This window comes from Neofelis nebulosa, chromosome 3 (assembly GCF_028018385.1).
Source record: "Neofelis nebulosa isolate mNeoNeb1 chromosome 3, mNeoNeb1.pri, whole genome shotgun sequence".
Taxonomy (NCBI): domain Eukaryota; kingdom Metazoa; phylum Chordata; class Mammalia; order Carnivora; family Felidae; genus Neofelis; species Neofelis nebulosa.
In genome coordinates, this window is record NC_080784.1 from 126,895,723 (window position 1) to 126,911,571 (window position 15,849).

At 34.6% G+C, this 15,849-nt stretch overlaps 1 pseudogene; it reads left to right on the plus strand.

Annotated features, from left to right (window-relative positions):
* Window positions 1–8,287: 8,287 nt before the first annotated feature.
* Window positions 8,288–8,439, plus strand: LOC131508289 (U2 spliceosomal RNA; annotated as a pseudogene).
* The last annotated feature ends 7,410 nt before the right edge of the window (window positions 8,440–15,849 follow it).

The following is a 15,849-nucleotide window of genomic DNA, read 5'->3' on the forward strand; positions in this document are numbered from 1 at the left end:
AATGTTGGTTCTACTAATAGAAGCTATCTTGTTCCCATATATTGCTTGCAATAGAGTCGTTGTAGAGCAAATTACAATATTTTGTAAATACCCCTCACCATACATTTTCAAAATATTCTCGGTTATTACAACGGCTTATATGTCCAAATCTAAAATATACTGTTAGAAGATGGAGAGGCAAGAAAGTATTCTTCACCTGAGAAGGCATGTGGAAACCAGAAAATAAAGCAGGTCACTGTTTTCACAGAGTTATTCAGGGTAACTACTGACAGGGGGATCTGGCAGAGGACTATCCATAGCTGAATAGTTATTCTCCATGAAATCTGGACCCTACCTTAGATTTTATAGACCTCAGTCCACAGATTTCATAGAGTGAGGGGACCCACAGAAGGCCACTGTAGTGACATCAAAGGGTTTGCATGCACCTCAAGGGGCTTGCATCCTCCTAATTGACAGCTATCCTTTCATTCTAACTTGTGGCACCACCTGTGCATCAGGAAGGAGAAAGATGAGGTTTTCTCTAACAGATTCATGGGAAGTCAAAGCAAGTTGTCCCGGATACTGGCCCTGGTGGGGAATTCTAAGGTACGTATATTAATCTCCAAAGGGCCCCGAATATATTGCCCCAGGAGAGGTCACTGAGTAAACACAAATGAACAAGGTGGAGGGCCAAAGGTGAAGTCAGTTTTGTCAGTACTCCAGGATACTGTTTGGAACTGCATTAACTACATGTCAGTTTATAAAGGTTTCTCAACTTTAAGACATTACCTTTTTAGAGGTATTCTACATTGCTCAAGTGTGGAAATTCTATTTATTTACTGCTATGATAATTTATAATGTCTTGGTGTTTTTTAGTTGACTTAATCCAAATACTTTTAAAATCTGTTGTGGATGGATGTTTTTTATGTTTCCATTTCCAGTTGATTAACACTGTATAAAATAGCTACTGATCTTTGAGTGTACATATTTTTATAAAGGACACATTGTAGTTTTTCTAATACTAAAATATTTTCCTATAGTCTCTTTTGGTAATTATATAATTTGGAGCTAAAATATTATTGTCTATTCACAATTCATAAATTGTCTATTTATCCTATTTATTTATTTTTTATATTATCTTATTCAATGGTATCTCCACTACAATGCTAAATGATATTAGTCATGAATGTTACTGTTTCATTCCTAATTTTAATGGAAGTTGTAGTATTTTATAATTTAATATATTTGTTCTTGATTTCTGTTAGACAATCCTTATTATTCTAGGCAGTCTTCTTTTCCTACTTTACGTAGAGCTTCAGTTAGAAATGGTTGTTGAGGGGTGCCTCAGTGGCTCAGTCGATTAAGCGATTGTCTGACTTCAGCTTCCCGTTTAGGTTCAGACTCTGTGCTGACAGCTCAGAGCCAGGAGCCTGCTTTGGATTCTGTGTCTCCCTCGCTCTCTGCCCCTCCCCCGCTCTCTTTCTCTCTGCCCCCCCCTTCTCTCTTTTTTCTCAAAATCGAAAAATAAACATTAAAAGAAACTAAAAAAAAAAAAAAAAAAGTTTGTGGAATTTCCCAGTGTCTTCGGAGCATCTTTTGATCATATCATATATTTTTTCTTCTTTGACACATTAACATGAGTTGCTCTGATATTCTCCATAATAGTGAACCATCCTTGTAATTTCATGCTTGTTCATTGTGTGTCAGTTTTCTTAATACATTTATCAATTGACTTTGCTCTTATTTTGTAAAGAAGATTTTCTATATCTCTATTAGGAATGTTGCACGGTATCTCCCAGACATTAGTATTAAAGTGGTCTAGGGATTCTAACAAGAATAAGGCATTTTCCATATTTTTCTATAATATGAATTAAATAACATATGGAGTATTGTTTTTAAGATTTAAATAGAATTTAGCTTTAAAGCCCTGTTTATTTTTCTTTTTCATGGTTATTATTCTCTCATAGTTTCTTCCTTTTCTTGTATCAATTTCTGTTTATTTTACCAAAAAAAATCAATTTTATTCCAAATGTACTCCATAGAATTTCACAAAATAATATTTTTTGCTTTATAAGATTGCCTCTGGCAAATGCGATAAAATTTTGTTAAATATGCCCAAAACAAAGGAAAATCCTCTTTCTAGAATATAAACATCTATGAATATCTGTTAAAACAAAATTATTGATTATATTATTAATCTACCTCTTTTTACCAACTTGGTTTGCAAATTCTGAAAAAGACACCATATTACTTTCACCCACTCTAAATTAAAAATTTTTTTACAGTCTTCTCTGTGTTCTTAGGAGTTTAAAGACTTGTCTGGTATGTTGATTGGTGCATAAAGTTTTATAACTATAGATATATTCTTGGCTTGCACCTTTTATCATTATATAATAAAAAGCTCTGTCTTGTTTAATGATGTTGTCCTTGAATTCTGTTATGTCTTATATTTGTAGTGTCATTTTTGCTTACATTTTGTTTACATTTCCCTTGAATATCTTTCTTCATGCCTTTGTATTCAGACTTTTTCTTTTCCATTGCTCTACTTCAGTGGAAACCCATAGTGTAATAATTAATGCCTGATCATCCTTTTTTAGCTTATTGTGCCCTCTTAGATAAGTCATCATTTTTCTCTTCCTGTTTAAATGGATTAAAATATAAAGCAACAAAACCACTATAAAATTCAGGTGCATACTGATTAAAAGAGATAAATTTAAAGAGATAAAATGGAAAAACTGTTCTCCTCAGCACCACACAGGAAAGACAGTAGGGTTTCTCAAACGTTGGTAAATCAGTGAGAAACTGGAGACAACTGAGTAAAACAACACAAAACGCTCTCTTTCTCTCTCTCTCTCTGAAAAAGAGCCCTGTCTATGGTTAAAATTATCTGGTTATCATGTGCTTAAATAATTAGTAAGTTTTTCTAGAGATTCTCTATTGTTATTCTCTCACTTATAAAATCCTAGTCTGGAAACCATATTCCTTCCTGTTAGGCCCACCCAGCTCTACTCCCAGTTATTAACTGAGCTTTCTAATCCTGGCAGAAGCATTTTTCACCTTAGTACAAAAACTAGCCTATAATTTTCAGAGAAACAGGTTCTCCAAACAGGGACTGGTCTCAGATTTATTTACTTATTTATGTTCAATTTAATTTTCTTTTTGGTCAAAAGCTTTTAGTAGAAAACTGTCCAACCTGCCAATTCAATCAATAAGCATGTGAAGCAAAATTCCTAGGAAACTTCTATGCCATGCTTTCTTCCTTATCATGTTTTGTTTTGTCTTTGTGTGTGTGTGTGGGGGGGGAATAATGCAGAGAATAAATACACCTTCCCTACTCCCATGTGTCTTCTCTGAAGGGAGTTCCATTGTTATGATAAAATGCCAGATCAATTTTTACTTCCTCACTCCTTCTTTGGGGAAAGAAGTGACTGAGAAAGGACCAGACATGTCTAGCTCAGTCACTTCTGTCTTTTAGACATCAGACAGCATGCATTCTTTCTTCCGTTGTGCCTTATACCCTAAAAGGTAAGGGTTGTTCCTGCAGGAGGCAGGGAGTAAGGAATGTAGAAGTAATTTCCTATCTGGAAAATGAAAAGACCTATCACATTGAGTTTTGAACTGAGGTTGGATGAAAAAGTGGAGTTTGGGAAACACAATAATACCTAAATTCTAGTTGAAACTGGGTGGTTTTCAGCAGTTTAAATTGTTCTGTGTGGATGATTTTTGAGTTAACTACTAACTGCTATCTAAAAATATTTTGAGTACTAGCTCACCTATGATTTTTTTTTTTTTTGAAAAGCCCTGATTCGGTCCATTGACTATCATATTTTAGTAGTAACTTGTGTGTCCTAGAAATATCACTTTCAGCCCTAAGTGCTTTGGGATTTTTTTCACTGATAAAACTAGTTTCTTCTACTGGCTGGTGGCTGGGTTAAATGAGCTAGTTAGCCTTATTCAAGCATGCTGGGCCTTAGCAAATTCTAAGAGGTCTCAAGGGCATCAACAAGATAAATTCAGCCATAGCAGTCTTCACTAGCTTTACAAAGGCAGCACAGTCACAATCAGCAAAAGCTCAAGCTTTAGATGATGTAGGCTCCAATGAGGAACTTCTGTAGCTTCTCCTTGATCTATGTTGGCCCATCATTCACTAAGCACATAAGGCCAACAACTGAATCAAGGAAAAAGAATTCTTTCTTATACGGACCTCTTCAATTGGGTGGCAAAACACAAATTTTCTTTTCTTACTGAGCTTTCAGCCTGATACTGGCTGCCCTCAATCACATTATTGTTCTCTCTACATTCTACACTATATTCAGTTCCACAGGAGATACCTGAGAAAGGTGACTTTTTATGAGCTTTTCAAGATTGTTTGCTCTACATGTTCCAAACTTGGCTTGGAATGATTAAATTATATATGCTCTAACTATAGATTTTAGTTGATTCACTCATAGCAAAAGAGTAGATTGTATAAATTAACAAAAAGCAAAAGGAGACTATATTAGAAATAGAAAGTGCCATCTTCTCTGCTTAGAGCAGAAAACCAACACATTTAAATTATTGCAGATACAAAGACAAAAAAAGGCATTTCAAAAGCCTGTTCTTGAAACGCTATCTGAGAAGTCGAATTTACACATGTAATAAAAAAAAAAGCACAGTAAATGGCATTTGAAAACACGCAATGAAATACCATGATATACTTATTAGAATGGCCAAAATCCAGAATACTGACAACAAAGCCTGGTGAGGATGTGGAAGAACAACGATGCTCATTCATTGCTCGTGGGAATGCAGAAGAGAACAGCCACTTTGGAAGACAGTCCAGCAGTTTCATACCAAACCACTTTATAAGCCCTTACAATAAGATCCAAACATTGCACTCCTTCATATTTACCCAAAAGAACTGAGAACACAGGCCCACTAAATAACCTGCACATGGATGTTTATAGCTTTATTCATAATTGCCAAAAGTTGGAAGCAATTAAGATTCCCCTCAGTAGGCACATGGATAAATCAACTGTGGTACATCCAAACAATGGAATATTATTCAGCACTAAAAAGAAATGAACTATAAAGCCATGAAAAGATATGGCAGAAACTTAAATGCATATTACTAAGTGAAAGCAGCCAATCTGAAAAACTGCATACTGTACAATTCCAACTATAAGATGTTTAGGAAAGGCAAGATTACAGAGATGGTAAAAAGTATCAGTGGTTGTCAAGAGCTAGTGGGGAAGGATGGGTAAAAATAGGCAGAGAACAGATAACTTTTAGGGTAATGAAACTACTCTGTAGGATAACTATAATGGTGTGGATACATGTCGAAATCCATAGAATGTAAAATACCAAGAGCAAATCCTAATGTAAACTATGGACTCTAGGTGATAATGATGTGTCAATATAGGTCCACCAACTGTAACAAATGTACCTACTCTGGTGGGGATGTTGATAATGGGGAAGGCTATCTATGTGTGGGAACAGCGGACATATGGGAAGTCTTTGTACCTTATGTTCCATTTTGCTGTGAACTTAAAACTTGCCTAAAAAATAAAGTATATTTTTAAAACAAGGTGGTAAAATCCAGCTCAGGTTTGCTTTCAGACCAGGAGGTAGAAGGATGAGACTGAACAAGGGAAAATAGAGCTGTTCAGCTCAAGGTAAGGGGGCAAATTTGCTTAGAAGAGATGTTTACTTATGAGGATAGAAACTACATAGTTATGAAGAGGAAATTTATATCCTGAAGGCCAAGATAGACAAATGGAAAAAGAAAAGCTACACTCTGTTGTAGCTTCTCTTAAAATAAGACATCCAAAGGGGTTGGGGTGTTTTGTTGCTCTTAAATCAGTAAAATTGATAGGGAACCAGAAGTATCCAACAGAAGAGAATCTAAATCAGAAATAATCCTCCAGAGTATGCCAGGATCTAAGAAAGTATTCATAGGTAGCTTCAGACACACAAAAAATTTAGAATAAGAACAGTTGGGGGACTACTTCGTACAAATTTGTCTCTACAAAGTGGTTGCAGAAAACCTGGAAGGATTTTAAATGGATGGCCAGAAAGATCATTGAAGAAGAAAAACAATAACAACAGCAGCAAAAACAACAACAACAAATTATTTTATTTGAGTTTCAAAGTAATATAACCATATTAAAATGAGGATATAGGTATATATTGTACATTAAATATTTCTGGAATTAAGACCTTATGGCATGGTATAGGAAAGGGGAAACACAGGACAGGAGAGCTAGGAAGGGCGAGGACAGGTTATATCTGGCCCTGGGTTAAATGCTTCTGGTGGCAGAATATCTCCTGTGTGGAATTATCAAATTCCAAAAGAAGCAGCACAGATTTAATTCAATCATAGGTGCTTTTATCAGACCCAAATTTCATGGCATCCTTTTCTCACTAACCAAGAACACAAAACAAAATTTAGAGAACCATATCAGAAGTTTTATGATATTTGAAGCTACTGAATCTTTTGAAAGCTGTATAGAAATAGTACAGTTAAATGGAAAAATACATTCCATCACTTCAGGAAAAGAAATAGAAGAAAGAAATGATAACCAACACGTAGCATGTTCAAAATTTGTGGAAAGACAGTGTCTTGAGGAACAAACGCCACATGGTGTGGGTCTCTGCTAATTTCTAAGAACATCAACGGCCTCATTTGAGGACACGGAGAGGGTGATTCTCCAACTGACACAAACTCGATGATGAGTGAAAACACTTCCCTCAGAGGCAGATTTTACATGAGTAGATATCTACCCTGACGGTATACAGGAATCACCCAGAGAGCTTTTAAAACCAGTGCTATCACAGACACATCCCAGAGACTGTGCTGTATTTAATTTGGGGTTAGGGCTTAGTCATCAGTATTTTTAAAAAGCTCTCCAGGTGATTCTAACGTGCAGTGATAGTTGAGAAGTGCTTTATAGGTCTAAGCAAGCAATTCTAGACCCTAGTGGCACCTTAGAAGCCCATGGAAAGTGTATCAAACATATCCATTCCGGGGCCCAAAGCCACAGGTGGCGTTTGCTTGCACAGTTCCCCCAGTGATACTATATCAAGGCCAGACTTGAGAAACAAAAGCTCAAATAATCCACAAGAGGCCTTGGCGGTGGTCACTGCTCACAGTTTAAAAAATGCCAGAAACACAGGGCTCAAATGTGAAATGGAAATTCAAAGGTTTAAAAATTCAGGAAAGATGCCTCAATTAAGACCTAGATGACAGAGGGTACCAAGATCATAAAATTCTAACCTTTGGTAAAATTTTGCAATATCCCAAATATCTTTCTTTGAAAGAACCAACAGTTTATATGAGTAGATTTTTCACCTCAATACAGTAAATCTTTGATGACTGAGAAGCTATTGCAAATGCTGTATTTTTATTCATTTTGTGACTGTTTGTGCAAGTATATAGAAATAGATTTTGTATAATGACCTTGAATTCAGTGAGTATGCTAAGTACATCTATTAATTTTAATGGTTGATTCTACATTCAAAATATTATCTATGAACAATGACACTTTATTCTTGTTCCATTTACTTATTTACCTTGCCTTATTGTACGACATGGACCTCCAGCAAAAAATATTAATTAGAAATGGTGATAATGGACATTTTGCCTAGGTTCTAATATGAAAGTCAAAACTCACCTTTAATTTTGATATATGCTGTAGGGTTTTTTGCTTGCTTATTTGAAAGGAGCACAGTTTATCGGATTAGATGTATTTGTTTTCTATTGATACATAATAAGTACCACAAATTTAGTTCCTCAGAACACCTTTATTTATTAATTCACAGTTATGTAGGTCAAAAGTCCATGGGGCTTCAGCCAGGTTCTCTGCTTAAAATCTCACTAGAACAAAATCAAGGTCTTGGTCAAATGGGCTCTTATATGGAGACTCTGGGGAAGAATCTACTCCCAGACTCATCAGGTTGTTGGCAGAATTGAATTCACTGTGGCTAAAGAACTGAGGTTCCCTTTTCCTTAATGCCAGCCACATCTACTTTTTGATAGGAGGGCAATGCTGGTCACATTGAGTAAGGAAGTATTCTCTCTGCTTCTATCTTTTGAAATACATTTCATAGAATTGTTTTTTCACCTTGAATGTGTGGTAGAATTTACTAGTGAAGCTGGGGCCTGGTGCTTTCTTTTCTGGGAAGGTTATTGATTACTGATTGATTTTTTCAATACATACAAGCCTATTTGGATGATCTATTTCTTCTTGTGAGAACTGTGTAGTTTGGGTCTTTCATGGCATTGGCTCATTTCATCTAAGTTATTAAACATCTTGGTACAGAATTGTTCATCGCTTCTCGGCCTTTTGGCTAAGATCAAGTGTGGTACAGAATTGTTCATAGTATGCCTTTAATCCTTTTCATGCCCATGGGATGAGAGACTTGTTTCATTTCTGATACTGGTAATGTGTGTCTTCTTTCTTTATTCTTTGTTAAAGTGCTTAGAAATGTATCAATTTTATCAATCTCTTCGAAGAAACAGCTTGTGGTTTTAATAAGCTTTTCTCTATTGCTTTGCTGATTGCAATTGCATTGATTTCTGCTTTATTTTTAAATTTTTTTCTCTGTCTTTATGTTTAAATTTCTCTCTGTTCTCAACTTCCCAAAGATAGAAGTTTAGGCTATTGATTTTATTTTTTTTTTTTTTTAATTTTTTTTTTCAACGTTTTTTATTTATTTTTGGGACAGAGAGAGACAGAGCACGAACGGGGGAGGGGCAGAGAGAGAGGGAGACACAGAATCGGAAACAGGCTCCAGGCTCCGAGCCATCAGCCCAGAGCCCGACGCGGGGCTCGAACTCACAGACCGCGAGATCGTGACCTGGCTGAAGTCGGACGCTTAACCGACTGCGCCACCCAGGCGCCCCTAGGCTATTGATTTTAGATCTTTCCTCTCTCCTAATATATTCATTTAATACTTTAAATATCCCTCTAAGCATCATTTACTGTGTTCTATACATTTTGATAAATTATACTTTTTTATTAAGTTCAAAATACTTTTTAAGATAAATTATATTTTTTATTAAGTTCAAAATACTATTTAAATTTCTCTCAAGACTTCTTTAACTAAAGTGTTATATAAAAACATGTTTGTCTCTAAATATTTGGGGATTTTCCAGCTATCTTTCTGTTATTAATTTCTAATTTAATTGCACTCTAGTCTGAAACCATACATGTATGATTTCTATACTTTTCAATTTACTATGATATTATTTATGGACCAGAATGTGGTCTATCTTGTTGAATGCCCCAGGTGATCTTGAGAAGAATGTGTATTCTGTGCTTGTTGGATGGAATAGTCTATAAATGTTAATTAGATCAAGTTGATTGATAGTGCTGTCCAGGTAAACTATATCCTTACTGATTTTCTGCCTGCTTGATCTAGCAATTACTGATAGAGAAGTGTTGAAGTCTCTAACTATAATATGGTTTGTCTATTTCTCCTTGTAATTCTATCAGTTTTTGGCTCACATATTTTGTCACTGTATTGTTAAGGACATACATGTTAAAGATTTCTATGTCTTGAGAAATTGACTGCTTTATCATCATCTAAAGTCTCTCTTATCTCTGATAATTCTCCTTGTTTAAAGTCTGCTTTGTCTGTAATTAATATAACTACTCCAGCTTTCTTTTGATTAGTGTTAACATAGTATATCTTCACTTACTTGAGTTTTCATTTTTAAAGTACTTTCTTGTACATATTATATAGTTGGGTCCTGTTTTTTTTCCCCCTCACTCTGACAATCTCTATCTTTTAATTGTGGTTTTTAGATCATTCACATAGAAAGTGATTATTCATATCGTTGGATTAGTATCTACTATATCTGCAACTGCTTTCTATTCCTTGTTCTTAATCTTTTTTTTTCTTTTGTTCTCTTTATTCCTTTCTGGTTTTAGATATGCATTTTATATGATTAGTCTCTCTCCTCTTCTAGTTATTCAATTATACCTTTTTAGTAGTTGCCTTAGAATTTTCAGTATACATTGACAACTGATCTAATTATTTTCAAATGCCACTATACTACTTCCTCTGCAGTGCAAGTAATTTATAACCAAGTGTTACAAAGTGTTATTAATTTCATACCCCAGAAAGATTTGATGTTAACTGCCTTCTCCTTTTAAAAAAAAATCATTTTGATTTTCTCTGTGCACTTCCTTTGGGAAGTTTCTACTGACATGTCTCCAAGCTCACTAATTCTTTCTTTGGCTATGCGCAGAATGCTGATGAACCCATCACAACCATCCTTCATTTCTGTCACAGTAATTTTTATTTGTAGCATTTACTGTGATTCTCTCTTAGAGTTTCCACCCCTCTATTTACATTATCTGTCTCTTCATGCATGTCATCTGCTTTTCCCTTCATGTATACAAACCTGAACATATCTATTAAGGTTAATTCATTAACTTTAACATAGTCTTTAACATATTAACAAGTTATTTTAAATTCCCTGTTCAATGGTCCCCAAATCTGTGTAATATCTGAGTCTGGTTCTGATGCCTAATTGCCTCTTCAGACTGTGTTTTGTTCTAATTTTTTAGATTGCCTTGTAAATTTCTGTTAAAATCTGGCTATGATATATCAGGTCAGAGGAATTTAGGCAAAAGTCCTTTATTGTGAGATTTTATGTTAATCTGGCTATGAGTTGGGCTTCTTTAATGTGAGCTCTAGCTGCAGGCACTTAAGATTTTAACATTTTTCAGATGTCCCAGTGTCCTTATTTTTGTCTCTATATTTCCTTATTCTTTAGTTGAAGCCTGCTCTTTGCAACTCATTCGGCTATAATCCACGGCTGTAAATCCTGTTGATGTGGAAGTAAGGTGTAGGGGAGGGAAACGTTTTCTAATCTTAAGATTATATCTCAGTCTTTTAGTGTACTTGTGTCCCAGAGCCTTAAAAAGTGCTTATTCTCCACCCAGCCATTTTGTGATACAAGAAAACTAGAGAGGGCTAGAAAGTGATAAATGCCCTCCCATTTAGGTGAAGTAAGACCTGATAAAGTCTTTTTCCCTGGATCCTAGACTTTTGTTATAGAGAACATTCTGTGAATACATAAAAATGGTTACATTTCCTATCCTACTGCTAAAGCCTCCAAGAGATTTCTTTCCTGGATCTTCACCAGGGGAATTTTGTGGGGATCCTGGAGGTAAAATCTATGAAAATACTGGGCACCCCAATCTTATGGTTCCCCCCTAGTAGCTTCCCACTCATGCTTATCTTACCCTTCACTCCAGCAATTAATCAAAGTTACCATTTAAGTGTTCCTGTCAATGTATGGATCCTGCTACTTTTCCTCCAGACCTTACTAAGTAGATATGGGCTGTGATTCTTTGTATTCTCCTGTCTCTCCAGATATCAGTATGACAGTTCTCCCATAAGCTCTTTGCATGTTAGATATGAAACTGGAAGTCTTTGATTTTACCTTTCAAAGAAAGGGGAAAGTGGGTGATGGGCATTGAGGAGGGCACTTGTTGGGATGAGCAGTGGCTTTTGTATGGAAACCAATTTGACAATAAATTATATTTAATTAGAAAACAAAGACAGGACTTATTTCTGCATAAAATATAGGGACATCTCACCAAATCTAATAGAAATTAATACATTTAAATACTGGACATCAATTCTGGTAAAGGATGGTCCACTCCAGTTGATACTTATTCTTAGATCATTCCGAGAGGTCCCAAGAAAAACCTGAAATATTTGCAAGTTTCCTTCACCCTTGAAATTGAAATTAGAGGACCTTTAACTTCAGTTTTTGAGAAACCATTCCCATGAGTCTTCTGGAATCTCTGTTCAACTTTTCACCCAGTCACCCCAACTTTTACTTAATTGGCAATGTCTTCAACAGAGACATAGCACTAAATGGTGGGTTTACTTCTCTTGGCTTTTTTTCTCTTCTGCATCTTTGCTGAACAGTTTATTTCCCAATGACAGACTCATTCGCCAAAATTTAAACAAGCTCTTTGGAACCTTATTTTCAACTAGACCCCTTCCTTCCTCAGCTTGCCTAATATAGTCTTAGCAAAGAATCTTTGCAAGTCAATCCCATACTTTTGGTATCTGATCACTTTTGACATCCGATCAAATTCTTCATCCCCCATCTTCAATGTATAAATCCTTAGGTTGGCTTTAGCAAGAATTCGATTAGAACTGTTTAGCAAGAATCTCCTTACCCATAATGTATCCTCTTATTAGTTTTTTTTTCCATTAACCCCCCCCACCCCGCTTAGTCTATTCCGTTGACTATAAGTTTCCACTTGTGTTCAAGAAATGAGTTCAATCTCTCTTCCTTATTGTTATGGTCTGAATAAAGTTTATTCTTTACCTTTATTAACAAGTATTAGAATAATTTTTCATTAACATTAATAGCTTTCCAATACTTTCAAATAGATTTTTAATAATATATTCTGTCCATATTTTTCAATTATTGAATGTGGCAGGATGAGTTCAAAACAACCTAGGGACACCTGGGTGGCTCAGTAGGTTAAGCATCCGACTTCGGCTCAGGTCATGATATTGCGGTTTGTGGATTCCAGCCCTGCATCAGGCTCTGTGCTGACAGCTCGGAGCCTGGAGCCTGCTGGGATTCTGTGTCTCCCTCTCTCTCTGCCCCTCCCCCACTTCTCTCTCTCTGTCTCTCTCTCTCAAAAATAAATAAATATAAAAAATTAAAAAAAAAAAACAACCTAGACAGTCATTTCTCAAGAACAATTTTTGAGGGTGTAGGAGAATACACCAAGCACTAAACTATATGTTACATAAGGTATCTGTTTATATAACAGCCTTACAAGAATATCATACTTATTTTACAGATGAAGAAGTGCGAGATTAAAATGAATATGTAATTTTCCCATGGTTTCACAAATATTGAAGAATGAGAGGTTAAATTTAATCCCAAATTGGTCTGGTTGCAAAGATAATACTTCTCAGAGCTATTTTCCACAGTCTACCTAAGCATCTTGACTTTATAAAATTAATAGTATGAGTTATGGTTCATTTTAGACTTTATGTCTTATCACGCTCTTCCTTGAATCATTTAGTTTTGGTGCATGTCTCCATATTATTTCTTTATAGATATTTTTTCTTGTGACAAAATTTTGTGTAGATTTATGTGCCAAGTACAGATTCAAAAACCTTAAAATATTATTTTTGATTCCTATAATCATATAGGATAGATCCTATCAGTATTTCAATTTGACCTGTGAAAAATAGAGGTTAAGAGAGAGGTAAATAATATTCCAAAGATCACAATTCTATGTGAAGGAGTCAGGATTTGAAACCCAGACATTTTACCTTGAAATTCACACACATAACCTCAGCATTATGTTATCTTTGATAAACAGTACTATCAGAATTTAATCTTGAGAGGTTAATGATATGGTCATGTTTTCCCGACTTACAAATTCTGCCATTCATTTCAATCTCTTTCCTAAATGGCAATAGATAGATGATACATAGATAGATAGATAGAAAGAGATAGAGATATATAACAAATTCTAAATTATTATAATTATGGCTCACCTATTTATCAGTATAAATTACAATGATTAAAATTTAGTTCACTACTTTGTACACTTAGTACTCAAGATCAGCTCAGAAGTTTATTTCTGTACCCATCGACACATTCCTCCCACCTTCAGTCTTAATCATTATGTCCTTGTCTCAGAATGACATCACTGATACATGTTAGTTCCTTTTGACAGCTATCATCATATCCTGGAAAATCCCAATGTTTCCTTCAGTTACGCTACTTAAAATATGCAGTACTTTTCATTTACATTACAGTGCTTATAATTTCTTCCCCAATCTGGGATAGTCACCTCTTTTAGAGAATGTATAGTGTTATAAGCAAAAACTTCTATCCATGGGTTGTGAAAAAAATTCATTAAAATGAATGACAACCCTTTCTTTGGTAATTAAAATATATCTTTGGCAATTATAGTATATGCTTATTAATTTCAGACACTTCTAGAGATATTTTAAAACTGTTATTCATACAATATCAATTTTATAGTACAAACTTAACAGCAGGTAGATATATTGCTTAGGTGGAAGTTACTTAGTTATATGTTTCCTCTTCATTTTTGACATCTTGTACAAATTTCTGAAATGTTAATTAAACACTAAGAAGGATTTAACTGAAAACTTTCAAAGAACTCACTCTTGAAAAGCATTGAAAATGACATAAGAAAATGTTTACCTCTAAATGAATTGTCTCCTGCACAATGTTGGTTAGCATAGGTCGGACATACAGGCGGGCAGCATTCATAGTTGAGATCTGCTTACATCAATTACTAAGCACTGGGAACTTTACTAAGGAAAAGGGTGTCATAAAAAATAGATGCCCATGAATCAAGCAATTTTAGGAAGTAATGGAACTATATATATATATATATATATATATATATATAGCGATATATATATCGCTACTCCTGCGATTTTAGCTCCCATATAATTAAATAAAATTATACAAAATATATTCTAAAATAGCATGATCATTGAGAACAGATTTTTAAATTTTTTAATAAAAAGGAAGAAGACACTATTTTTCAATGTAAATGTATTTCAAATAGAAATATGTTCCTATGTTGAAGAAAACGTTATAAAAATGCTCATTGTGAGATAAGCTATGATGTAACCAACACATTGCAGATAAACCCTGATCACATAAAAATTAGTTCTCAAAATCCTAAAAGATAGGATATTCTCATCACACCTTCAATATGAAGGAAAGATCATATGGGGTATAGTTAAAAAGTATAAAAGAAAACAACGTTATTGAGCTGGAAGCTTACCTCTGATTTGCACACTTTCACATGTATAGTTGTGTGGTATCATCACAACATCATCAGTTTTTGGGAGGCAAGAGCTATACTTTTGAAAATGTTATAAGTCTACAGTGCCTGGGTTGTTGCTCAGTTAGTTGAGCATCCAACTCTGTTGACCGTGGAGCCTGCATAAGATTCTCTCTCTCCCTCTGCCCCCTCCCCTGTTCATGCAATCTCTCCCTCTCTCTCTAAAACTAATTAATGAATTAATTAAAAACTAATAAAAAATAAAAACATAAAACTAAAATAAAATAAAATAAAACATAAAAATTATAATAAAAATAATTTAAAAACTTAAGCATTATTTTTCAATAAATGTTGGTTAAACCAATTATTACTTGAGTGAGTGAATTAATGAAAAAATAAACATGCAAATTCAGTTATATTTGACAGGAAAAAGTCCTCAGAATATGGAAACCCCAGTCATTCTTTAGAACAGAAAAGTTCTGTTTTTTCTCATTTTTTAAACTATTCTGCTATCATTTCTCCATCTGTACTTTTTATTTTAAGATTATTGGATTTCATGTATATTCGTGTCATTTATAATTTATTTTTTATAATTTCCCCTGCCTTCTTGAAGAAACTCCCTATTTCTTCATCTAATTTAAAATGTCATGTGTTCAGCTCTAACCATTTTTTAAACTTTGTTTCTCTCTTGAGATTTGTTCATTTTTAGAAATCATATTTTGAGTGGTTTGTGGGATTTTTTATTTTTCAAGAACTATCTCCTTTACAGTTTTACATTTTTATTCCAGGCTACTTTTTATTAATGCTCAAATTTCATTGAAAATGCTAATGAGACCTTAAAAAATTCTCTTCTACATTTATTGTTTCAATGGGAGCCATTTGTTCCAAGTGCTGGTATTTCTCGAATAAGTAATGAGTTTTTCTTAATTCTTTATATTTACAAATGAAGATGTGTCATAATGTTCTGCTCCAGTTTGTGCTGAAGAACCAGACTTCACTTTCTCTCCCCAGCTAATGGCCCCATCCTTAGCTCCTTCTCTGCACTCCGAAGACCTCTTAA